Here is a 27830-nt window from a genome sequence, read left to right as displayed (position 1 = left end):
ACTAAAGACAGCTATATCATCAAGATATGCTGCACAGAAGTCATTCAGCCCAGTGAGAACTTGATTCACCAGCCTTTGGAAGGTGGCAGGAGCATTTTTCAGACCAAAGGGCATTACCACAAATTGATAATGTCCACCAGGGATTGAAAATACTGTCTTGGGCTTGGCATCCTCAGCTAACCTGATTTGCCAATACCCAGCTGTCAGGTCAAATGTGCTTAAGTAGTTGGCAGAAGCCAATCTATCTATAAGCTCATCTGCCCTTGGTATTGGGTGGTCATCAGTCTTAGTGACTGCATTGAGGCCTCTGTAGTCTACGCAAAACCTCATCTCTTTCTTACCACCCTGGGTTTGAGGCTTTGGCCTTAGAACTACTGGACTAGCCCAAGGGCTATCTGAGGGCTCAATGACTCCCAGCTCCAACATTTTCTGCACTTCTGTCTTAATGCAGTCTCTAACATGATCAGGCTGCCTGTAGATTTTACTCTTGACTGGCAGGCTGTCACCAGTGTCAACCTCATGGGTACAGCAATTGGTTTGACTGGGTGTCAGAGAGAACATATGTCTTAAGGATTGAAGAACTTGTTTACAATCCTTCTGTTGATGGTCAGAGAGGCTGCCACAAAATACAACACCATCTACTGATCCATCATCAGGATTCTGAGTGAGCAGGTCTGGGAGAGGGTCACTCTCGTCCTCCTGTCCCTCATCTGTGGCCATGAGCAAGCTCATGTCCTTCCTGTCAACCTATGCTTTGAGCCTGTTCACATGGAGCACCCTGTGGGGGCTCCTGGGAGTTCCAAGGTCCACCAGGTAGGTGACCTCTCCCTTTTGCTCAAGGATTGTGTGGGGCCCAGACCATTTGTCTCTGAGTGCTGCTGGGGCCACTGGCTCCAACACCCACACCTTCTGTCCAGGCTTGTACACAGTCAGGACAGCCTTTTGGTCATGCCAAGCTTTTTGGAGTTCTTGGCTAGCCTCAAGGTTTTTGGAAGCCTTTTCCATATACTCAGCCATCCTGGAGCGGAGACCAAGTACATAGTCCACTATGTTGGTTGCAGGCTTTTTGAGAGGTCTCTCCCATCCTTCCTTCACCAAACACAGGGGTCCTCTTACAGGATGCCCATACAGAAGTTCAAAAGGGCTGAAGCCAACCCCCTTCTGTGGGACCTCTCTGTAAGCAAACAAAAGGCAGGGTATCAGGACATCCCATCTACGCCTGAGCTTTTTAGGTAGTCCATGAAACATCCCTTTTAGGGTCCTTTTGAACCTTTCAACAAGCCCATTGCATTGTGGATGATAGGGTGTAGTGAACTTGTAGTTGACACCACATTCCTTCCACATAGCAGTCAAATATCCTGACATGAAGTTTGCACCTCTGTCAGAGACAACCTCCTTAGGGAAGCCCACTCTGGAGAACACTCCAACTAGGGCTCTTGCCACAACATGTGCTGTAGTGGTCCTAAGGGGAATAGCTTCAGAATACCTGGTGGCATGGTCCACCACCACCAGTATAAACTTGTGCCCTGATGCTGTCTGGGTTCCATTGGACCAACAATGTCAATCCCCACTCTTTCAAAGGGCACCCCCACCACAGGCATTGGTATAAGGGGGGCCTTTGTTGTGCCACCTGACTTACCACTGGCTTGGCAAGTGACACAGGAGCGACAAAACTCCTTGGTATCTTCATTCATGTGAGGCCAGTGAAAGTGTGAGACAATTCTGTCCCAAGTCTTATTCTGGCCTAAGTGTCCTGCAAGGGGAATCTCATGGGCCAAGGTGAGAAGGAAACCTCTCAGAGACAAGGGGATGACCAGCCTCCCGGTTGCACCAGGTTTGGGGTCTCTTGACTCAGAGTACAGGAGTCCATCTTCCCAGTATACCTTGTGGGCACCTGTGGCGTTCCCTGCAGCCTCTGAGGGGTTCAAGAGAAGGGCAGGCTAACTGTTCCTTCCCCAGGTCTTCTCTGGAGGGTCCCCCTGAACCCAGAAACTCAACCTGATCAGGTTCAAGTTCTTTAGGCTCAGTTTCCCTCAGCTCTTTGAGGTCAGCCTCCTCTGAGACTTGATCCACAACCTGGGGCAAGGGGGAAGGCAATGCCTTAACCCTCCTGCTCTTCTTCTTGGAAGGTGTCTGGTCCATTGTTCCAGGATCCAGCACCTGTTCAGTGGGGCATCTTCTGGCCTGTGACCCAGTCACAGCAAGCACATGTGCTGGCAAGCCTAACATTTCCATGTGAGTCCTCTGCTCCACCTCTGACCATAGGGATGACTCCAAATCATTGCCCAACAAACATTCAACTGGGAGGTCTGAACTAACAACAACCTTCTTTTGGCCACTTACCCCTCCCCAGGAGAAATCAACAATTGCCATACTATGGTGGGTAGTGACATTGCTGGCATTGGTCACTAGGTACTCTGGTCCTAGCATGATCTGTCCAGGGTCCACAAAGTTAGGTGTCACCATTGTGACACTGGCACAAGTGTCCCTGTAGGCCTGAGCCATCTTGCCATTGATAAAAGGTGTCTGTCTGTATTTGCCCAAAGTATTGGGACTGGCATCAGGGGATATGTCCACATCCCCTGCACAGACAAGGACAGCCTGAGTGAGTGTGCCAACTAAGTTGTCATACCCCTCAGAACCCAAGGTTAACCCACCTAATCCCTTGGGAGGTGCACTACCACTGCTGACTGTACTAGGGGGTGCAGGTGCCTTAGGGGCTGCAGTGGCAGGAGTTTGCCCTCCTTTCTTGGTGCACTCACTAAACCAGTGAGTTTTACTTTTACAGTAGTGGCACCACCGTTTAGACTGGCCTTCTTGAGTCTTCTTCTTCTGGGAACCCTGACCCCCACCCTCTTTGGTTTGTTGGGGACCTGTCGAAGACTTCTGGTCATTTTGTTCACCTTTGGTATTATTACCCTTCTGGTCTGCTTTCTTCTGACCACCCTGGTTCTGGCCCTGGTTCTGCTTGACCCTTGTTCTCACCCATCTGTCTGCCTTCTTTCCCAATTCTTGGGGAGAGGTCAGATCTGAATCAACAAGGTGCTGATGCAACAACTGGTTCTGACAATTGTTTAAAATCTGTTCCCTCATGATCAGATTGTACAATCCTGTATAATCAGTAACCTTACTGCCCAGCAACCAGCCCTCCAAAGCCTTAGTGGCACAATCCACAAAATCAGACCAATCCTGAGACTGAGTTTTCTGGGTATCCCTGAACAGCAACCTGTACTGCTCAGTGGTTAGGCCAAACCCATCTATCAGTGTATTTTTCAGGACTTGGTAATTGTTAGCATCCTCAGCTCTAGTAGTGAGGAGCTTATCTCTACCTTTGCCTTCAAAGGAGAGCCACAAGACAGCTGCCCACTGACTCTGGGGGACGCACTGGACAGTGCAGGCCCTCTATCATCCCCTTGTTTAAAGGGGGGCACTATCTTACTCAGGTGTCTAGTGTCTAAACTCCTGTCCTTTTCTCTAGGTAAAATGCTGCCACCAGTGAGATCTACCCCACTTAACTTTTGCTCTCTAGCAAAGGCAAGCCTTTCTTTGGCCAGGGCAAGTTCTTCCCTTTCAATCCTCAGATTGGCTTCCCTCATCTTTGCTTCATGCTCTCTCCTCTTAGGGGATGACATCCCTCTATGAGAAGAGGTCTGAGAGCCATTGGTTCGAATGGATCTGTTAGAGCCTCTAGATAGAGACCTAACTCGTCCATTCCCAATGTTAAGTCTGCCTGAGAGTGGCCCTGGGGGTCCCCCAAATCCATTCTCATGCCTACTTAAGTTGGTCCTGGTCAGTCTACTGACTTCTCCCTGACCCTTGTCTGCCTCATCCCCTGACAACTCCTGATCCTCTTCCTCACCTTCACTGACTGCTTCATTGAGGTTGAGGTCAGGGTCCCCACGGGTTCCCTCTAAGGGGGGCATGTTCCCATCTGGATGAGAAGGATCTGTGTTGGCAGTCCTCCTGGCATCATAAGTCTCTAAGAGACCAATCAGAAAGGGAATGGTAGGGTTATAACCCTGTTTTAGCTTCCTGGATGTACAGATTTTTCTCATCTCCTGGAAGCTAAGAGCAGCATATCGTGAAGTGACCTGTGTAGGGTCTACTGACACAAGGGGTGCTTCTGAGTTCCCTCCTTTGTCCGACATGCTTCTAGTGTGGTGTAAGTGATGCACCTACCTACACTATTTGTTTGCCTACTGATCCCTTGCTAAGAGTTGTAGTCAGGGTGTGCTAGGCCCTGTTGAACTACAACAGCTGGTTCAGTAGAACTCAGAGTATTCTAAGCGAAGTCATATGTACCTTAATACTTATGTGATCTTTCACAATGATATTCTTAGGATACGTGTGGTAAAACAACAGCAAGCTCAAATCCCAACCGCTGCTCACCAATGTGAGAAGTTGGCCTGATATGCAGTGCTCACTATTCTAGTGATCACTATGTATCAGTCCAAGCAACCCTTATTGATGATTGGTTGTAAGTCAACCGATAGACCAGCTATCCTAGTAGCGTGGACAAGAGCAGTCTTTAGGCTAGACTCTAGAGGGCGTGTTAAGCCAGGTGTTATACCATCAGATATACCCCTTGAACACCAAGTGAAAGGACACCACACAATTTGTTATGAAAATAAAGTATATTTATTTAGAACACAACAGCCCTGGACTCTTTATGCGGACAGGGCGCTAAGCACAATACAAAGCTCTTAGGAAAACACTCAAAATCGCACAAGTTACGCAAATGCCCGAGGGGCACGGAAAACCATATACTACAAAAGTGGAATGCGAAATTACTAGCAGGTAAGTACTACTCTAATAGGCTTTAGGATCGCTAGGACTTGACTACTGAACCTTCAGATTACTAGCAGGAGGCCTAGGGGAATCGGGTGCAGAGTGTGCACTATCACGCGGGATGCGGGACAAAGTCTATGGTTGCTAGAATTTACAAAGTTAGTGTTATCGGACGAATCCGACTACGTAGAGCTGAAACGAAAAAGGATCTGGACCCTTGGATAGTGAGGCTATGCTGGAGCACCGAAATGCTGAGGTTACCTAGCCCAGGGGCTGCGGCTGCATAGGCCTGGAAAGACGTCGGGAATCCTCGTTGCAGTCTATGGAGCCTGAAAGAAGTTGTTGCTGGCAGGCGACCAGTGAAGAGATTCGGAGGGATCCAAGCCTGGATCGAAGATGGAAGACACCTGTAAGCAGAGGGGACCAAGTTCTGAATCACTAGCCAGTGATTAGATGGGCACCAGGATGGCACCGGATGGAGTCCCCTCGACCAGGTGAGTGGGCGACGCTGGGCTCTGCAGTCTCACGGACCAGGAGGCGTTGTCGGCGACCAGGATGGAGGTGCGAGCTGTCCCACGATGGTATCTGCTGTCGACGTCGCTGGACCCAGGATTGGGGCAACAAGTCTTGGCAAATGCAAGCCCACGCGGTGGACTCAAAATGGCGTCTGGAGTGGACCAGGAGGGTCTGGAGTGCTCCGCTGTTGGAGGGGAGCAAGGGCCAGTCTGGAGCAACCAGACCAGCGGTGTTGATGTCGTCGTTCGTCGTCGGGAAGGCCACAAGCCAGCAGGCTAGTAGCCAGACAACGCGGTGAGCAGCAAAGAGCAGAAGGGCCCCACGCAGATCTCGTGGAGGCTGGGAGGCTGAACTTCGGTGCTGGAGCTGCTCAGGGTTGGGGCTTCTCACACCCCAAAGCACTCACTCGAGGATCCCTCGGCGGTCGTGCTGGGCAAGCGCTGTGCAGTCCTGAAGATGGCCAGTCCCTCGAGGTCTCGTCACACCCACGAATCTCAGCTGGGCTGATGATGCAGGTTAAGGTCAGAGGTGCCAGGGAAGCCGGTTCTCGTCGAGCTGGGCAGTCTTGATCCAGAGGAGAGACTTACAGCAGACCGCGATGCTTGGATGGTGCCTGCGGATAAAGGGTGACTACTCCTTAGTCACAAGGGAGAAATCTTAGGAAGAAGTCTTGAGTTCCTTTCGTAGAAAGTAGTTTCAGGATTCAAAGATGATCTAATTTGGAAGGGGGCCCGCTCCTATCTTTATACTAGGAAAAGGGGCTGGTACGCGACTAGGTCCTGCCCATGGGTGGGACCAGGAAGGGTGGTGGTTACGCCCCTCTCCCATGCCGGACTTTCCCCAGCTCAGGGGCTGGTGTGCCCCTGGAAATGGTTCTAGCCGGCAGATGCATAGTGAGCACCGGGGTGCCACTTGCAGTCACCTTCCTCTAAAGCCCTGCCTACCCAGGATACACAAAACCCTGTCTGGGATGGTGCAAGCACCGCCCCTGACAGGAAACCCTTTGTCCAAGCCTCCCTCGCTGGAAGGACTCCCAGCAGCAGGAGGTCAGACTTGTGTCTGTGGTGGCAGCATCCATTTTGTGATGCTGAGGCTTGAGTTAACTTTAACCGGGGTTCACAGTTACATACATGTCGTGTCCCTCTAGAAGGGAGGAATGCTATCCCCGTCGCCAGAATTGGCGAGGGGTTAGTATTCCAATTTGTATGACACCTTACTCGACATGTTTTGATAAAGCGATACCAAAGTTGGCAAATAACCGCGAGGATTATAATGCACTTAAGAGTATATGGTATGCGTTATCATGGAACAGCTATTAGGACTTGGTTCCGCAAGCTGCAAACGGGCTCAGCTCATGCCAGAGCACCAGCTCACACGATTCCACGCACTCTGCCTTCAGGATTGTCAAGGCCTGCCATAGGAGTGACTGAAAGTAATACGGATGTCCATTTTAGGGTTAGATATAGGTATACTATATCTAAAGCAAGGGGTGATTACACCACCTTGCCCCAGCTGTCGTGCAGCCAGTTGTGTCAGATTTAGATGGCCAGCCAGGGGTGGCATAATACATGCTGCAGCCCGTGGTAGGCCCTGGGTACACCTATGCCCTGAGTTACAGGGTCTGATAAGGTGGCCCAGTACCAATTGGTAAATGCTCCTAAGGTACACGTGTCAATTTAGTGAGAGAACAGCAAGGCTGTGGGTCTGATTAGCAGGCCCACAGCCAGAGAAGTCGTAAACCAGTGAAGCAAAAAGCAAAAATCTGGGGTGATCATAGGATTGCAGACACTACTCTCCTACAGGCCATTCAAAGAAACATGTTCCTCATGGCCGAACACCTCCCAGGCAAGGACAACCAGATGGCGGACCTGCTCAGCAGGCACAGCCATCAGATGCATGAGTGGGAGATACATCCCTCGGTGCTACAACCGTATTTCCAGCAGTGGGGTCATCCAGAGATAGACCTATTCGCCACAAGGAAAACGCAAAATGCCAAACCTTCGCCGCCAGGTTCCCACACCCGCAGTCTCAGGGCAATGCGATATGGATGAACTGGTCAGGCAGATTTGCGTACGCTTTTCCTCCAGCACCGCTCATACCCCTGGTGGCACACAAACTGCGGCAGACTCAATGACACTCATCCTAGTTGCTCCAACATGGGCAAGGCAGGCATGGTACACCACGTTCCTAGAACTTTCCGTGGTGCCTCACCAACGACTGCGACTCACACCCAGTCTCCTCACTCAGAGCCATGGAGACATTCAGCACCCAGATCCGCAACAGTTGAGCCTTGCAATATGTGTCCTGAGGTCATAGAGTTTGGCTACCTGAACCTGCCCCCTGACTGTATGAATATTATCAAGGAGGCAAGAAGACCTACGACCAGGGCATGCTATGTTGCAAAATGGAAGCGATTTGTCATTTATTGTTCCAATAATGACATAAATCCGCTAGATGCATCAACGCAAAACATTATGTTATTTGTTGCATCTACACAGATGCAATCTGGCATATAGTTCCATCAAGATACATTTAGCTGCAATGGCAGCTTATCTTCAAAACAGGCAGCACCCTTCCCTTTTCAGAGTGCCAGCCATTAAAACTTTTATGGAGGGACTCAAGAGTAATTCCTCCCAGACACCCGCCTTCACCTGTCTGGAATCTAAACATAGTTCTCACCAGACTAATGGGACCACCTTTTGAACCTCTTCATTTCTGACATGGAAATTGGCCTTTCTAGTAGCGATCACATCGCTAAGAAGAGTTAGTGAGCTTCAAGCCCTAACTATTCAAGAGCCTTTCATACAGATTCATGCTAATAGGGTAGTGCTACGTACCAACCCTAAATTTATGCCTAAGGTGGTATCACAGTTCCACATTAACCAAACAATAGAAATGCCAGTATTCTTCCCAAATCCAGATTCAGTGGCAGACCGAGCACTGCACACACTAGATGTTAAAAGAGCTCTCCTGTATTACAGAGACAGGACAAAAGATTTCAGAAAAACTAAGCAACTGTTTGTTGCCCTCTCTCCACAGCACAAAGGCAACCCCATTTCCAAATCAGGTATAGCCAGATGGATAGTTAAGTGCATACATAGCTGTTATCAAAAGGCTAAACCCACATTAACAGTTCCCCCAAGAGCGCATTCCACACGCAAGTTAGGGGCATCCATGGCTTTCCTAGGTAACATTCCTCTAGAGGATTTATGTAGAGCAGCCACATAGTCCACCATACATACATTTACCAAACACTACTGCGTGGATGTACACGCCGTTCGATGGCCGTTGCCTTTTTGGCGACAAGGCAGAACATGTGCTTGAGCGCTTTGACTCCAGGGCTACGGCCAAGTCCTTGGGCCTCTCGGCCCCACGCCAGCAAACAGGTGCCTTTCGCTCCTTTCGTGGCCTAGGAAGGGGGCGCCCCCACACGTGCTGCCAGCCACGCACCGCAGGCTAACATCCAGCGCGGTGGCGGCCGTGGAAATTGCTGTGGAGGCGGTCGGGGACAACGGCAAAGCCAGTCCACACCCTCCCCTGCAGCATCCGCCTCAAAACATTCCTAGTCCGTGCTTTTCAGGCCATGTGACGCCAGTGGGGGGCAGGGTTCGCCATCACCACTCTCACTGGCGCACTGTCACTTCGGACAGGTGGGTGCTGCAGATCGTCCGAAGGGGCTACTCCCTCCCCTTTGAGACGACCCCTCAAGCCATGCCACCGCAACACCACCGCGTATCGGGGGATCATTTGCGGCTTCCGCAGGAGGAGGTTTCGGCCCTCTTGGCCAAGGGGGCCATCGAGCGCGTTCCTGGGTCAGAAGTAGGACGTGGTTGCTACTCCCACTACTTTCTGGTACCCAAGAAGGGAAAAGGGGGCCTACGCCCTATCTTGGACTTACGGAACGTCAACGGCTTCCTCCGAAAGGAGAAGTTCAAGATGCTGACCCTGGCTCAGGTCTTAGCTGCCCTAGACCCAGGAGACTGGATGGTTGCGTTGGACTTGCAGGACGCTTATTTCCACATCCCCGTCCTGCCGGCCCACTGGCGCTACCTGCGGTTCATGGTAGGACACGAGCACTTTCAGTTTACCATGCTCCCCTTCGGCCTTACCAGCGCCCCACGGGTGTTCACCAAGGTGATGGCGGTGGTCGCAGCTCATCTGCGCAGGTAAGGGGTTTCAGTCTTCCCCTACCTCGACGACTGGTTGTTGAAGGCAGGCTCGCCCCAGACAGTAGTCAGCCACCTCCAGACAACGGCGGACCTCCTGCACCAGCTGTGGTTCTCCATCAATGTGCCAAAGTCACACCTGTGCCCCTCTCAGAAGCTCCTCTTCATCGGAGCGGTTCTCGACTCGGAGCAGTTGCGGGTTTACCCGCCCGAACAGCGGGTTCGGGATATACAGGCTCTGATTCCAATCTTTCGGCCTTTATGCCGGTTCTCGGTCAGGTTGACGCTGCAGCTTCTGGGGCTGATGGCCTCCTGCATCCTTCTGGTGCATCACGCTAGGTGGCGGATGCGGGCTCTGCAGTGGGACCTGAAGTGTCAGTGGGCCCAGCATCAGGGCAACCTGTCCGACCATGTCCTGATCTCGGAGTGCACTGTGAGACAGCTGCAGTGGTGGCTCACGGACCGCGATTGGGTCAGCGGCAGATCCCTCTCCCTTCCCCAGCCGGAGCACGTAGTTGTGACGGACGCGTCCCTCCGGGGCTGGGGAGGCCACATGGGAGAGGCGCAGGTCAGAGGCCTCTGGTCTCCGGCGGAGTCCCGGCTCCATATCAACCTTTTGGAGCTGCAGGCGATTCGTCTAGCACTGAAGGCATTCCTCCCCTCTGTCCGGGGGAGTGTAGTGCAGGTGTTCACAGACAACACCACCGCCATGTGGTACTGCAACAAACAGGTCGGGGTGAGGTCGTGGACTCTTTGCCAGGAGGCTCTGTGCCTTTGGCAATGGCTGGAACATCAGGGCGTGACCATGGTGGTTCAACACCTGGCAGGTTCTCTGAACGCCAAGTCGAACGAACTCAGCCGCCAGTGCATGATGGATCACGAATGGCGTCTGAACTCGGACGTGGCGCAAGGTCTCTTTCTGCAGTGGGGAGAGCCTTGGTTAGATCTATTCGCTACCGAAGAGAACGCGCAATGTCATCAGTTCTGCGCGTTGGAATTTCCAAGGCGGCACTCGCTCGGAGACGCTTTTCGCCGCGAGTGGAGTTGCGGTCTGATGTACGCCTTTCCGCCTATACCACTTCTTCCCAGAGTGCTGAAGAAGATCAAGCGCGAACGGGCTCAAGTCATCCTTGTGGCTCCGGACTGAGCTCAAAGGTACTGGTATCCTGAGCTACTCAGTATGTCAGTCGATCCCCCGGTTCGTCTGCCTCTTCAGGAGGACCTTCTGTCGCAGCAGCAGGGGCGGTCCTCCACCCGAACCTGTCCAGTCTCCACCTCCATGCTTGGAGATTGAGCGGCGACAGTTGAGGCCATTTTACTTGCCTCCTGAAGTCTGCAACATCATTCTGGCAGCCAGGCATCCCTCCACAAAGTCGGTATACGCCTGTAGGTGGAATAGATTTGTGGCATGGTGCACAGCAAAGGCTGTGGATCCTCTTTCTGCCCCTCTTTGAGGTTCTTCTCTTCCTTCTTTCTCTTGCCCAGCAGGGCTCTGCTCTAGTTACTATCAAGAGCTACCTTTCTGCTCTTTCAGCCTTCTTGAGGCTGCCTGATCAACCTTCTTTGTTCAAGTCCCCTATTGTTAACAGTACTCCTGAGGCGGAAGCTGGGAGCAGAGCCGATTTTAGAAATTTGAGTGTCACTTGCTATTTGTTATTTGTACTTTCGTGTAAAACTTACTTTTAATTTGAGCACTTGTACAACGTAACCCTCCCTTGGCCTCACGCTGCACAGCGGATCCTATCGCTGAGAGCGGACCTGGGACCTAAAAACAAACTTACTCGGACGCCATTACAGGCGTGCACCGAGGCCACGCCCCTTCGAGGCCACGCCCCCTCGCACCAGTACATAAGCGCTGACAACTAGCGCTCGCTAGAAAAGTACTCCTGAGGCGGAAGCCGGGAGCAGAGCTGATTTTAGAAAGTTGCGTGTCACTTGCTATTTGTTATTTGTACTTTCGTGTAAAACTTACTTTTAATTTGAGCACTTGTACAACGAAACCCTCCCTTGGCCTCACGCTGCACAGCAGATCCTATCGCTGAGAGCCGACCTGGGACCAAAAAACAAACTTACTCGGACGCCATTACAGGCGTGCACCGAGGCCACGCCCCTTCGAGGCCACGCCCCCTCGCACCCACGCCCCCTCGCACCAGTACATAAGCGCTGACAACTAGCGCTCGCTAGAACAGTACTCCTGAGGCGGAAGCCGGGAGCAGAGCTGATTTTAGAAATTTGAGTGTCACTTGCTATTTGTACTTTCGTGTAAAACTTACTTTTAATTTGAGCACTTGTACAACGAAACCCTCCCTTGGCCTCACGCTGCACAGCGGATCCTATCGCTGAGAGCGGACCTGGAACCTAAAAACAAACTTACTCGGACGCCATTACAGGCGTGCACCGATGCCACGCCCCTTCGAGGCCACGCCCCCTCAGGGGTCCATCGCCACCAATAATATGTGCCTCTGGAGGAAGCGTAGCTGACGAGCGCAGCGGGCGCGCTGGCAGCGCGCCGAAGGAGTGCCTAAGGCAAGCCCGTCTGCGCCCGTCCGCGCCAGCACGGACCTAGGGCCAGCAACCCTGGACTTTTCATACTCCAGGGACTCCCTTATCCGACTGAACCAGCCCTTACAGCCTTCCTGGTATGAACTCCCTTACAGGTGAGACTCAGTGCTCTCAATGTCCAAACTGTCCATTCAAATTTACCCCAGCTCTGAAGAATCAACTCCCCCCGACAATCATTAAAATGGGCCTGTTAAATTGTCGATCTTTACCCAAGCTTAACCAGGAAATACACATGCTACTAGAAGAGGAGAAATTAGATATCTTATTTCTCAAAGAAACATGGCTTAGATCAGAGTCGGACTTCGACATTGTCCAAACCCTACCTCCGGGCTTCCTACTGCAACATCTAGACCGAGTGAAAGGTATGGGAGGAGGTATCGCGATTATTTACAAAAACCAATTCATATGTCGTTTTCACGACAGCCCTCTATCAAACTGTGAAAATGTACATTTCAATATCCAACTGTCCCCCTGTATTACCTATCAGGAGTTCTCATTTACCGCCCACCAGGGCCTTTAGGCCAATTTTGTAGCTCCCTACTAGAATTTTCAACTGCTCTTTCGCGTACTTCGCCTAACATGATTATTCTAGGGGATCTTAATATTCATTTTGACAAAGAAGACAATGATACTGCAGCGGAACTACTGGCTGATTTAGCTACTCTTCAGCTTCACCTTCAAAACATCCAACCCACCCATAGACTCCGACATTTACTTGACCCTATCATATGCAACATTGATGACCTTAAAACCAGCACCCCGATCCCTCTGCCATGGTCGGATCATCTACTCATCCCCTTCAGTTGGGAAATACCCAACATTCCTCCCTCTAACAAACCCTTTGTCAGTCCCTCGCGTCCCTGGGCCAAGCTAGACATCGAAAAATGGAAACAAGCCTTAGAACTCCGTAAACCAATCCATGATTTGGACCCAATAAGAACAGACACAACGTTCTCCTCCTGGATCGAAAACTCCCTCAATATGATCCTCCCCAAAAAATCGCACCTTACCTCCCGTAAAAAAAATCCTGCCCCATGGTTTACACAGGAGACTCGCCACCTAAAAAAACTCTGCAAAAAAGCGGAAAGGGTGTGGCGGAAAGACTTCGACCCTGAACGCAAGAAAGACTACAGACTGTCGATTCTCGCGTATAAAAAAGCCTTGAAAAATGCACAAACCGCCTTTTTCCAAGAAAAAATTAGCGCGGCTTCCTGCTCATCAAGGGAGACGTTCCAAATCGTCAAACAACTTTTAAAAACTCGAGAACCGTCTGGATCTGTCGAGCCCTCAGATAACCAATGTGACAAACTGGACACATTTTTTGACCAAAAAATCCAAAACATCTTGCAAAAACTTCCCCCCCTTCCCAACTCGGATCACCCTCTGGTAGCGGCAGAACAGACCAACGCGCTTAATGCGGGGTTCCACTCTTTCAATCTTATATACACCGACATTCTAGCGCCTATCCTCCCGTCACTCAAAAGTGGCTCACCGTCAGATCCAGCCCCAGTAAAAACCTTAAAACTAGTAACACCAACCATCCTCTAACCACTGGTAAACGTAATCAATGCCTCTTTGACCAATGGAACGGTTCCCCCCAGCTGGAAGAAGGCGAAGGTTAGGGCTCTACTAAAAAAACCAAATCTTGATCCCCTCAACCTCTCCAACTTCAGGCCATTATCCCTCCTCCCATGCACCAGTAAAATAACAGAAAGATTTATAAACTCTGTTATCCAATTATCTCGAGACCAATGAACTACTCAAGTCCTCACAGACAGGCTTTCGCCCTGGTCAGGGCACTGAAACTACGATACTGTCAGTGGTCGAGGAGGCCAGGAAGATCATGGACACAGGAGGATCAGTGGCAGTGATCCTCCTGGACCGAAGTGCGGCCTTTGACACGGTCAACCATCAGATCCTGGCCCAGCGACTTAACGATCTGGGGATTTCAGGCCTCGCTCTATCCTGGTTGAAATCATTTCTGCAAGACAGATCATTTCAGGTCATAGAGGGCAGCTACTCTTCCAGGGAGACCCCTGTACGTTGTGGAGTGCCCCAGGGCTCTTCGTTGAGCCCTACACTCTTCAACGTGTACATGTCCCCCCTGGAACAGATAGTTGCCCCACACGGGATAAAACTCCTAACTTATGCAGATGATACAACACTGGTGGTCTCCCTCACCCAACAAAAAAATCCCAAAATAGATCTCTATTCCTGTCTAACTGATATTGCCAGCTGGATGGACAGATCCCATTTAAAGCTAAACGGCGACAAGACTGAGATCTTGGTGATGGGCAATCAAACACGCCTCCTCACAGACTCCCTTTGGCCCCCCTGCATGGGTAAACCTCCAACCCCTAAGCCCGAGATTAAAAGCCTCGGTCTGTGGCTGGACAAAAACCTTACCATGCAAACCCAGGCAAGAAAAACTGCCGGAGTATGCTTTGGTCTCCTGCGATCCATCCGAAAAATCTTACCTTTACTTCCTTTTCAATCAAGGAAACTTCTGATACAGGGTCTCATCCTATCAAGGTTGGACTACGGCAATGCACTTTATCTTGCCATTCCCCTAAAAGTTACCACCAAACTTCAGGTAGTTCAAAATGCAGCCGCCAGGATCCTGACCAACACCAGGAACCGCTGCTCAGCCAAACCAGCCCTGCGAGCACTGCATTGGCTGCCCATCATGGAAAGAGTGCAGTTCAAGTCACTCTGCCTTACACACAAAATTCTAAACGGGAAAGCTCCCCCCATACTCAGAGATCTGATTACCCCCTATACTACCTCCAGACCCCTCCGATCATCCAATGCAAACCTTACTAAATTACCCAAGATCTCTCGAGCACGATCAGGAGGCCGTTGCTTTTCATACAATGCGTCCAAAATGTGGAACACTCTCTTCCCCCTGATCTCCGTGCCCAACCTAATCTTTTGCCATTCCGTAAATCCTTAAAGACATATCTGTTCCCGTGAGCTTCTCTCCCTCTTTTTCATCAGTACTTGTTCAGCGATGGGACGCTCACGGGCAGCTATGCGCTTTAGAAATCTGTTAACATTTAACATTTAACAGATTCTTTAAAGGCATCACACATACGTTCCCTCCTGTTCCCTTTGTGTTGCCTCTGTGGGACTTGAACTTGGTTCTCACCTTTCTGATGTGCGCTCTCTTCGAGCCACTTAGCAACTGTCCTCTCCGCCTTCTTACTTTGAAGACTGCCTTCCTGGTGGCCATCTCCCCTGCCAGGAGAGTGAGTGAGCTTCAGGCTCTATCCTGTAAACCTCCTTTCCTTGTGGTCCATCCGGACAAGGTTGTGTTGCGGACAAGGCCTTCTTTTCTGCCCAAGGTAGTCACAGCCTTCCACATCGTGCAATCCATCACCCTGCCCACCTTCTTTCCGCCTCCGCATACCTCAAGAGAGGAAGAGAGGCTCCACCTTCTGGACCCAAAACGTGCGCTCTCTTTCTACCTGGATCGCACACGACCGTTCCGGGTGGATGACCAACTCTTAGTTGGTTACGTGGGTGCTAAGAAGGGAAAGGCGGTACACAAGCGGACCATCTCACGGTGGATCATCTTGTGTATCCAGGAGTGCTACTCCTTGGCTACGAAGGAACCCCCTGTTGGGCTGAGGGCTCATTCCACACGAGCCACAGCTACTACTACTGCTTTGGGCCGAGGAGTGCCCTTGCAGGACATTTGCCAGGCAGCTACGTGGGCCTCGCTGCACACGTTTGCAAGACATTATTGCCTGGACAGCCAAGTCCGGAGGGATAACTTCTTTGGCTGTTCAGTCCTCCAGGACTTTCTGGTGTGATTATTGGTTCGCAGACCCACCACCGGGGTTGGTATTGCTGGGGTATCTATTCTAAGGTAAGTAATCTATCACTAACGTGTCTCTTTCAGATGCACAAGTTACTACTTGTGTAACGATATATCTGTAAGAGACATTAGTTAGTGATAGATTCCTTACCGACCCACCCATCCTCCCCGTTCTGCGAACCGATACCTAGGCTTAAGGTCTTCCCCTTGCAGGGCCCTAGTTTCAAAGGCACCAGTGTTGGTTTTTGGCATAGCTCTGCGTTTCTGGCGTGGAAAAGCTGTGTCTAATAACTGACGTCAGCACGCGGAGGTGGCGTCTAAGTACTCCGACGACGTCCTCACGGCGCCCACAACGCCGACGTCAGACGCCGAGCCGCAGACGACGCCTACCGGCGCGCAAGGGTACTGCTACGCAAAAGTTTCCGGATCCAGTCTGACGCCTGGGGATATTCTAAGGTAAGGAATCCATCACTAACTAATGTCTCTTACAGATATATCGTTACACAAGTAGTAACTTGTGCATCAAGTATTGCTCTGGGGAAACCAGCATTTCCTTCACCATAGTGATACTGGCACCTGTATCCCTCGGGGCTTCTACTTTAGTTCCATTAATGGAGGGGTATTGCAAATACTTTTTACAGTTGGGTGGCCAACCAGCTACAGTGGCAACCTCCATTTCCCCCAAGGATGCTAGACTAGCTTGAGTGTATCCCCAGATTTGCTCTGGGCACTCCTCTGATCCCATCTGTAGACTCACTGTCCGTGTAGTAGCTGTACTGGGCGCCTTAGGGGCTTTATTGTAGGGTCAGTTTTTGTCTACAGTTAAATGTCCCAACTTTTTACAGTTGTTACAATAGGCCTTGTTAGGATCAAAGTTCTTCCCCCTATAGGGCTGAGGCACGTAGGGAGTAGCTTGGGACCCACCCACCTGCACAGGTTTTTGAAGCCCCTTGGAAGACTCAGACTTTTTATCTTGGGGATTCTCACCACCTTTCCCCTGGGGAGGTTTTGTAACCCCCTTTTTTTTGGTCACCCCAGTGGCTGTCCTTGTCACCCTAATCTTGACCCAATGGTCTGCCTTCTTTCCTAATTCTTGGGGAGAAATTAGACCTAGGTCTACCAAATGCTGATGCAACTTTTCATTTGTGCAATTACTCAAAATGTGTTCCTTCATAAACAAATTATAAAGTCCAGTAAAATCAAGCACATTGTGTCCAGTGTCTTTACTGAGTAGTCTACAAAATCTATCCAGGATTGGGTCTGGGTTTTGTGAGCCGCCCCCCCCCCCCCCCCCCCCCCCCCCCCCGAAGAACCGAATTCTGTACTCCTCAGTAGTGAGTCCAAACCCCTCAGAGTTTTCTTCATGAGGTCATAAGACCATGCATCCAGAGAGTTTTCTTTAGTCTACTGATATCACATGCCCTCTCAAAGGCTGTGAACCACTTGGTGATATCATCACCTTCCTTAGGGACAATCCCTTTGGGGATTTTAGAATCATAAGATTGCTCTTAGCCACGAGAGATGGGGGCTAAGCCAATCTCTTTCCTTTCTTTTTCCAGAGCCAGGAGTTTGGACTCTAGGTCTAATCTCTTGGCCAACTTTGCTAAGAAGTTGTCCTCTTCATTGGGGCTCTCCCCAACGTGTTCTCTGGGGCCTAGTCCACCTGTGTGGTTCCCAGGCTCCCAGAAGCTGACTCTTGGAGTTAAGGGTACAGGGACCCTTACTTCCCTAGAGATGGTGGGTGATTACTATCCTCCTCCTCCTCCTTCACCTCCATTTCCTCTGACTGGGTGTCACCCTGTTCAGAGGGGTGACCTTTTGCATACTCAGCCAGGAGCTCCTGGAACGCTTGTTTCGTTAGATGCAGGCCTATGACCATATTTTTAAGTGTACGTAGGGACCTCAATTCCTTGAAATTAAAGTGCAAGTAAGGTGTGAGGTTGAGCTCCTCAACCAGGTCCATGTTATCTCCACGCTGGGTTCTGTTGAGACATTATAACCTGACAGTTCTAACACTCTACCCTAACTATAGTGACTTTTATTTTTCTAAAATTCTAATGGGACTTATGCAAGGCCCTACCAAACTTTTAGTATTTTGGAAAAACCAATTTCAGAATTCTAAAGGCAATTTATGAGTTCTGTCGTGTTATCAGATGGTAACCAAGTAGTCCAACAAATGCAAGTTTGTATACCACTGCTGATCCACCAATGTGAGAAAGTAACTCTGTATATACTAGACCAAGATATGGTACAGGGTGTTTAGAGTCCACAAACCCCAGAGGTATAACAGAGGTTTAAGCCAGGTGTGACCTTACTCTCTAAAGTGGTAGCTTGGTCAAGCAGTACGGCTGTACCAGAGGACTGTGTAAAGCATTTGTTGTACACACTCAGTCAGCAAAAGGTTTCACACACTCAAAGACTGAACTCCAGGCCAATTTTTTTCTATATCAAAGATATAGTTGTTTTATTTTTTGAACCAACAGGTGTCAAAATATACTGTTCTAAATATGAGGTCTCAGATGAGTACTTTGCAGAATTGCAATAAACTTTGTAAACATAATAGGTACAGGGGTGGCAGTAGGCGACACAATTCTTAACTCAATTTAGCATTGAGCTCAATAGGTTTTTCTATATAAATACAGCTGATTAATTTGTAGATTACTCTGGTAGTTCCAGGACTGGATCCTAGATTCAGTCCTGGGATCTAAGCTGAAAACAGTTTGTTAAAAAAACACGTTTTAGTTGTTGCTGTGATTTTTAAGGAATATAAAGCTATTTTAAAAGTTCTCACTTGGAAACGTTTCTATGAAAATCTGGCTGTTATCCAATGGGAGAAAATTCAGGTTGCAGTTAAAGTACGATCTCATTACTTTTGTAATCTAGTACTGGGCTCCTAGGTTCAGCACTGGGGTCTCAACTTAAAACAGGTAAGTAATTACGTTTCAGTATTTGGTATGATTTTTATAGAATATTTCAAGTTTTCAAAAGTAGACACTTAGAAGAAATTTCACAGAAAAGCACACAATCGATTCCTATGGAGAAAATTCAAGTTACTACTAAACCCTGCAAAGATTACTTTTGCGGTTCAGTACTGCGCTACAAGGTGCAGTACTGGCTTTTCTCTTGATCACAGGAGAATACTTCGGAATTTGGTTGATTTTATAGGAATATTTTAAGTTTTCAAAAGTTCACACTTAAAAGATTTTTCGAGTCAAACCCGTCAGTGTTATCCAGTGGCAGGTAAGTGGGTTACTGGTTTCCAGGTGAGTACTCGACTGGTGAAGTTAGGGTTCTGGGCATAGACTCAATCGTCCTCCAGGGTCAGGTAGGTACAGTTGGTTCACCCTCAGCGGCCGGATGCAGAAGTAGTTAGGTCTGCTGGGGGGTTTTAACTGTGCACTGTGTAAATCAGCTAACCCGAAAATTGGTGGCATTTGTACGGAAGAGGGGGTATTCAATTGTCATTTTGCACACACTAAGGCAGGGGATCATCTTGATGATTAAATGTCTCGTGATGAATTGGGATTTGCAAATGAACTTGTTCCCACCCTTGTGATTATGTCCTCGACCTTCAATGGTAGAGCCTTTGTCTCCACTATTGATTTTATGCTGGTTTCACACACCCTTGTCCCGAGTTTGTTGTCCTTTATGACGGAGACTATTGTGTTGAGTGACCATTATTCACTTTGTCTTAAGTTACATCTACAAGCTCAAAACATTGTGAGGAAGAACCATGTGAACCAGGTGATGGGATCCTTAGAGCTGAACAAAACGAATTGTATGCTCTTCGTTGGTCCAAAGTAGACCCTGAGGTATTGACTAAGCAGCTTATCGCATCCTGTAAAACTGCTTTCGACATCTGCTTAAATGAGCTTTCTACTGCAGATGACTTAACTCGTTCTTTCCTTGAGATAACTAAAGAGGTTAGGAAGTTCTCCATTATTAAGATGTCTTTCATAGATCCACATGCTTGAATATTCCCCGTCGTCGAAGTGGGAGTCCCACGGTAAATAAACTAGCAATAACATACCAATAACATATGTATGTAAATACATAACACATGAAATAATACTAGAAAATGCATAATAAATACTCAAAAACAATTCCTACATAGGAATACATGGTAGAGAGAGAAAACACTTGTAACATATTCCTGTCATTATGTTAGTCCAAACTACAGCCAATCAGGCGCAAGCACCCTTCCAGAACCTTCTCCTCAGATCTCAGACCCTCAGATTTTCTACCGCATGTCGTGTGAAGGGAGTCTCCCTGAGCTCTGCTCAGTTTTCTCAACTTCTTCAAGTTTTCCAGTCTTCTCAGCATGTCTTCAAGTAAGAAGTCTTTATTTAGACCTTGCTCTTCTTGTCGGAAATTGCGTCTTTACTCTGAGAACCCCCACAAGAAGTGCATTTATTGTCTTTATCCCGACCATGAGGTTGGTAACTGCAAGTGTTGCAGGACTTTCTCTACAAGGACCAATAAGGACGGAGAAGGCCGTCTCCTCATTTGGCTCCAGCGAAGTAAGGATAAGGATTCGGCACTGTCAGATGCAGAAAGTTTGCAATCTGCACCCTCAAAAGCAGCCTCCAAACGTAGTAGTTTGCAGGATATGCCTTCACCTTTTCTAAAGAGTAAGAAACTTTCCCTGTCTGTGGCTCCTGCTGTGTCTTCACCACCTCCTACTACCTCTACGCCCACAAGACCTGGCTCTCAGGCAACTTCTGCTGCCTCCCATCATGTTTCTGCTCCGAAACATGTTTCATCGTCGACGGGAGCGTCGACGATCGTCCCGACGACGACATCAGCCTCCGGTTCGTTGTCAACGGCTACGCGACGTCTTCCATGTCGACTAAGGTATCGCTTAGCTTCAAGACTATTTCGTCGACGAAAGCTTACAGGAAATCTTCTTCTTCATCTGTCCCGTCGACGACGGTTCAGTCTACGGCAGCTTCATCAACGCCGACGACTTCGTCGACGACCTTACCGTCTACGATGGTTCCGTCGGTGAATCTTTCTGCAACAACTTCGTCGACGCCTCTGCTAGCGTTGTCGGCACTTTCGACGGTGGTTCCTTCATGGTTTGCTTCATTGCTTCTGGTGCCCTTGTCTTCCACCGGATCTGGCTCTTCCACCACCGACCCCTTGCACCATTGTCGTCAACGGCCAGTTGACAACTATCCATCCCGGATCCGCAGCCTCCCTCGCCCATGTTCGCCACGGGCTCTGAGCAGGATTCTGACTCTGACAATGATGTGGGTAATTCCTTCAGAGTGGCACGCAGTCCTTCGGATTTGATTATTAAGTGCCAGGATTACGGTGATGATGATGACGACGACCAGTATTCTCGTACAGAAGAACACTCTGTACAAGTTCCAACTGCGACACTGCCTTTGTCGCTCATCTCAAATCTCCAACATATGTTGGATGACTACAACCGGTGTTTCCCGCCTTCTCCACAGGGTTCGCCTATGCCTCATGATGCTGCGGCGGCTCCTGTCCCTGTTCCGCCATCATTGCCACCAACGCCTTCACCACAGGTTCAGACATCAGTGAAGATACACACTACGGTGTACCCGGTTGATGATGATGTCATTCCAGAACGGGAAGAAGGAGAAGTCCACAATGATGATGACGCCACCACCCACATGACTGAGTGGGACGACTACCAAATCCAGACGCCTTCCCCTCCTCCGGTAGAGCCCGGGAATTCGCCTCCTGTGAACATTGCAAGTTTCCTTCAGCTGATGCATAGAGCGGCCCAGCGCTTCAAGTTGTCCAGAGTCCAGAGGGAGGGGGACTGTTTCCTCTATGATTTACAAAATCAACCATTCAAGCAAGTCCACACTATACCCATCATAGACTTTATATGGACTGAAGGGGTGAAGCTCATGCAAACTCCAATTTCACTGCCAGCTCAACTGCCTCGCCTTGAGAAAAAATACAAGGCGCCCATAGGTTCTCCAGCGTGCCTTATCACTCATCCAAAAGCCTGACTCAGTGGTCACTCAAGCTGCACAACGTTCTTCCCGTAATTTGGCATCTCCAATTTCAGCTCCTCCCGATCGGGAGGGTCGTCGCCTAGACGATATTGTACGCAAATTCTCCACTATGGCATCCACTACGGTAAGGGCGGCTAATGCTTTAGCCATCTTAGGCCGCTACGTCTGCCAAATGTGGTCAGACTTGTCTGCCCTGGTGAACCTCATCCAAGAAGCTTCCAGGGCAGAAGCTTTAAAGATTCTGCAGGACGTAGAGAGGACATTGACATTGAAGGAAATTATTGATTGCGCAGTTGACATTGCGTGCACTGGCTTTCCTCCGCTTGCTGGGGCAGCGGTCTTGCGGTGGCAGGGTTTGATTACCGTCCACCTCTTTCCTCCAGGAAGTACAATCCAAGATCCTGGATATGCCGTACGAAAGTGTGTCGCTTTTTGGAGCGCACATGGACGAGGCTTTGCAGTCAATTAAAAAGGACATTGATACTGCTCGCTCATTGGGGACTTTACAATTTTGGAAGCAGCCATTTCGGGGTGCGCACGGACGCGGCACCTCAACTTTTCATGGAGGAAACACTCAATATCGCTCCTACCACCAAGGTAACCAACGTTACTCATCCAACCAACAGCATTCCACCCGACAGCAGTCATCCAAATCCTACAGGAGAAAATCCTCATTTAGAGGATCCACTCCCAAACGTCATTGACTTGTGTATCCCCCCCCCCCCGTGTTGGAGGTCGAATCTCTGTTCTTTTCTCAGTGGCCCTCCATCACCTCGGACCGCTGGGTTCTGGACATTGTGGCAAAGGGCCATGCTCTAGAGTTCATCAAGATGCCTCCTCCCACTCCACCGGCTGTCCCGCCTCCTCCCCATCTCAAGGAGCTTTTCCATCAAGTTTGTCTTCTAATTCAGAAAGGTGCCGTCGAAGTGGTTCCCAAGTGTCAGAGAGGGAAGGGTTTCTATTCCCGTTTCTTCCTTATACTCAAAAGACGGGAGAATGGCGACCGATTCTGGATTTGCGAGCGCTTAACAGGTACCCCAAGAGCCAATCCTTCCGCGTGCTTACACTAGTAGAGATCCTGCGTCTTCTCTCCATTGGCGACTTCATGACCACCATCGACCTTCAGGATGCTTACTTCCATGTTCCAATTCTTCAAAAGCATCGGAAGTACTTGTGCTTCCGGGTGGGACGGAGACACTTCCAGTTCAAGGTGTTGCCCTTCGGCCTCCGGTCCGCCCCTCGTGTCTTCACGAAAGTATTGGCTCCAGTAGTGGCTTACCTGCGTCTCCAAGCGTCCAAATCTTTCCATATCTGGACGACTGCCTCCTCAAGTCACAGTCTCGCAAACAACTGCTTCAACACTTGTTTTGATCTCTTGGCATAGCCATCAATGGCGACAAGTCTCAGGTCGAACCGGCTCCTCGCAGGAATTTTTTGGGAACCACTTTAGACACAATGCTTTCAAAGGCATTCGCGTAAAAAAAAAATCCTCCGTTTGGTGTCTCTGATTCGGGCAAGACTGTCCGTATCTTAGTTATTTCTGGGGATGGCATCATCTTGTATTGAACTGATCCCAATTTGCAGACTAAGGACTCGCCCCATTCAGGAGGAATTGGACATACAGTGGCGTCAGGTCACTGGTTCTTTAAACGACCTCGTGGGTGTTACCGCTCGCATGAGAACAGCTCTCCAATGGTGGGCGCAACCGTCCAACCTTGCGACAGGAATTTCTTTCCTCTCCACCACTCCAGAACGCACGCTCACAACCCATGCCTCATTAGAAGGCTGGGGTGCTCACCTTGAAGGCCTCTCCATCAAAGGCAAATGGTCTCTGCTTCAACGTTCCAGGCACATCAACAGGCTGGAGTTGATGGCAATTTTTCTGGCACTCAAGTCGTTTCTTCCTATGATTCAAGGGGAATCTGTGCTCATTCAGATGGACAATACCACCAGTATGCACTATGTCAACAAGCAGAGCGGAACCAGGTCTCCACTCTTGCCTCGGCTGGTATTGGGCAATCCGTCATCAAGTTACCCTGGCGGCGGTGCATCTGCCGGGCGTCTCCAACATCCTAGCGGATTCCCTCAGCAGGTCCACGTCATCGACCCACGAGTGGGAGTTGCATCAACCAACTCTCGACCTCGTTTTTCAACAATGGGGTCGTCCGTCTCTGGATCTCTTTGCAACCCCGGAGAACCGGAAATGCCCATCTTACGCAAGTTGGCACCCCCACCACGGGTCATGCGGGAATGCCCTTTTGATGAATTGGTGAGATCTATTCCCCTACGCTTTTCCTCCGATTCCGTTGGTATATTGTGTGCTGTGGAAGAGGCGGAGGCAGCCAGGCCACATTCTCCTGATCGTCCCCAAGATGGCCCGACAGGCGTGGTTCTCGGAGTTGCACCTTCTGTCCCAGTGCGAGCCCATCCTCCTTCATGCTCGACCGGACCTCCTCACGTTGGGCAAGGGTCAGATTTGCCATCCGAACCCCTCCTCTCTACAATTGTCGGCCTGGAACCTGAGCACCTTGAATTTGCGTAATTAAATATCTCGCCGGAATGCAGAGACATTCTCGCTCAGGCCAGAGCTCCGTCTACCATTTAGACTTACAAGCTCAAATGGAAGAGATTCTGCGATTGGTGGGTGGCAACTAATATCCATCCTATCCAATCCACTCCGGAGCAGCAACTTCCGTTCTTTTTGCACCTGGCTCAATCCGGGCTTGCCCATGCTACTTTGAGAGTTTTCTTGGCGGCAATCTCTCTTTTCCGGCAGGATGGCTCCTCCTCTCTCTGCTCTTCCAGAGTTATTAGTCAGTTTTTCAAAGGACTATTCCGGAAGTTCCTACCTCTTCGGCATCCTCCTCCCACTTATCATCTCAATGTCGTCTTAGCCCAACTAATGAAGGCGCCATTCGAGCCTATCCATAGGGCGGACTAAAAGTTTCTGACCTGGAAGGTAGCCCTTCTCCTTGCTCTGACATCATCTCGTCGCGTGCGTGATCTTCACGCTTTGACTGTTAAACCTCCTTTTCTCCAATTCAAACCTGACTGTGTGGTGCTTCGCACCAACCCAACTTTCCTGCCGAAGGTGCCTACGGATTTCCATCTAAATGAACCTGTTTTCTTAAAGACTTTCTTTGCCGATCCTCAATCTCTGGCAGAGCAGCGATTGCACAAACAATGCCTTCAATTTTACATCAGCAGGACAGCCCCTTTTTGCAGGTCCGATAAACTGTTCATTGCCTACGGACGCATGCATAAAGGGCGCCCTCTTACCAAGCCAACTATTGCACGTTGGATTTCTTCAGCCATTATCTTCTGCCATCCGCAGGCCGGCAAGCCTCTACAATCTTCAGTGAGGGCTCATTCCACCAGGGCAATGGCATCCTCTACCGCCCTGTTTGCTGGTGTGCCGCTTCATCAGATCTACCGAGCAGCCACGTGGTCCAACAGGCACACTTTCACGAAGCACTACTGCCTGGAAGCCAGGCAGTACTTCGTCATCTTTTTAAATAAGGTGAGCCTCTGTCTTCCCTCCTCTACTATGGTTTTATATGATTGCTATCAGTTTTTACATGACTATATTATTATTGTCTCTTTGGTTTCTCCATGCTGTTCCATAGCAATCTGGCCTCTTCGGCTGTTACTGCTCTCTATTCTATTCAAGCATGTGAATCTATGAAAGACACCCTAATACTGGAGAAGAACAATTGTTACTTACCTGTAAACAGGTCGTTCTCCAGTATTGGTGTCTTTCATAGATTCACATGCGACCCACCCACCTCCCCTCAGAGGCTCGCTTCTCCTCATCGACTCTTTTGTCACTCTTGTGCTACGAAAATCTGAGGGTCTGAGCTCTGAGGAGAAGGTTCTGGAAGGGTGCTGGCGCCAGATTGGCTGTAGTTTGGACTAACATAATGACAGGAATATGTTACAAATGTTTTCTCTCTCCACCATGTATTACTATGTAGGAACTGTTTTTGAGTATTTATTATGTATTTTCTAGTATTATTTAATGTTTTATGTATTTACATACATATGTTATTGGTTTGTTATTGCTATTTTATTTACCATGGGACTCCCACTTCGATGACTGGGAATTTTCAAGCATGTGAATCTATGAAAGACACCAATACTGGAGAACCACCTGTTTACAGGTAAGTAACAATTGTTCTTACTGACTGCTCAATGCCGCACCGGGCCGAAAACCACTGGCTGGTTAAATAGCGCATGCACCAAGGCATACTCCAGCCTGAAGGTAGAGCTTCATAGACAACCTAGATCCCAGGAGGGTATATGGAGGGCTAGTGCTTCTTAAAGGACGACAATTGCTACTAGAAAGAGGTCACTGCGGGAGGAAGCCTGGGAGTTGCTACATGCCGCTGCCCAAAAAAAGGACGCTGCGGCCTTCTGGAAGATCTTAAGGACCCCGCCTCTGTGCGGGGGTGGAGATCCTTCCATTGAGATTGCAATCCCAGAAAAGGATTGGATAACCCACTTTTCTGCATTATATAATGGCCCAGCCACCGATGAGCAACCATCTCAGGGTCCTCTCTGCATACACAATGGCAACTTTCATGTAACGCTGGATGAAATGGTACTGGCGCTTGCCTGTAGCGCGGGGGGGCAAGGCTCCGGGCCCTGACGGCATGCCACTTGACTTGTTCAAGTTAAATGTCCCGCTCTGCGTCCCACTACTAACCCAGATGGTCAACGCCAGTGACTGTACTACCTTCCCAATGACTTGGACGGAGTCCATCATTGTCCCAATTTTCAAGAAAGGAAATCTCCAAGATCCTGGATGTTATAGACCAATTTCCCTTCTTGACTCAATGGTGAAGGTAGCAGGCCGGGTTGTCCTGCAGCGACTACAGGACTGGGCAATAGAAAATAATGTTCTGTCCAATCACCAGTATGGGTTTCGGGAGGGTTTGGGAACCCTGGAACAGAGTCTAAACCTGGCAATGATCGTCGGAAGATACACAAGATCCAAAAAAGGGAGACTATACTTAGTCTTCGTTGATTTGACTGCAGCATTTGACTCTGTAATCCATGCGAGGTTATGGGGGATTCTTGCAGATCTTGGTGTGGATCCTAATATTATTGCCTTCCTGCACCGTTTCTACAAGGGAGCTTCAGCCAGTGTAAGATACGGTGTGGACAGCCAGTGTACAGCAGGATTTCCTGTTAGAAGAGGGGTCAGGCAGGGCTGCGTTCTGGCCCCCTTTCTTTTTAATTTATACATCAATGGCCTGGCTGAGGCACTCCTTAAGAGTGGGCATGATTTTCCCCAAATACCGGCCCTCCTCTACGCAGATGATGTCATTTTAATGGTGCGTACAGGTAATGGGTTACAAAGGGTCCTGACCAGTTTTAACACCTTTATGCTTGACTTGGGCTTAAAGATTAATCTTTCTAAAACTTTTACAATGAATTGTGCTATTGGAACCTGGAGTATTACGGGTCGGGACATCTATCTGGATTGTAGTAAGTGTAGGAAGGTAGATACCTGACTATGGTTACCCCCAACTTTTTTCCTGGTGTTTTGCTGGTTTTCTGACTTAGTTGACCTGGGGCCCTGCTATTCAGGACCCCAGGCCCACTGCTCTCTCTCTAAAATGGATTCCATGTACCTTAGGTACATTTCCAATTGGAACTGGGCCACCTTATCAGACCCTGTAACTCAGGGCATAGGTGTACCTAGGGCCTACCAGGGGCTGAAGCATGTATTATGCCACCCCTGGATGGCCATCTAAATCTGACACAACTGGCTGCACGACAGCTGGGGCAAGGTGGTGTAATCACCCTTTGCTTTAGATATAGTATACCTATATCTAACCCTAAAAATGGACACACAGATTCCGATCAGTCACTCCTATGGCAGGCCTTGACAATCCTGAAGGCAGAGTGCATGGAATCATGTGAAATGGTGCTCTGGCATGAGCTGAGCCCGTTTGCAGCTTGCGGAACCAAGTC

At 49.5% G+C, this 27830-nt stretch overlaps 1 protein-coding gene and 1 pseudogene across 1 annotated transcript in view; both read left to right on the top strand.

The window, feature by feature from the left end:
- Window positions 1–19826, top strand: part of LOC147718497 (uncharacterized) — a 50048-nt pseudogene extending 30222 nt beyond the window's left edge.
- The window catches only part of ATRX (ATRX chromatin remodeler), a 1771102-nt gene that overhangs the window by 844808 nt on the left and 898464 nt on the right, over window positions 1–27830 (top strand). The gene's annotated exons all lie outside the window — the stretch shown is intronic.

This window comes from Lissotriton vulgaris, chromosome 4_1, assembly GCF_964263255.1.
Source record: "Lissotriton vulgaris chromosome 4_1, aLisVul1.2, whole genome shotgun sequence".
NCBI classification, from domain to species: Eukaryota; Metazoa; Chordata; class Amphibia; order Caudata; family Salamandridae; genus Lissotriton; species Lissotriton vulgaris.
Note: the sequence above shows the minus strand (reverse complement) of the source record. Positions and strands in the feature narration are given on the sequence as shown.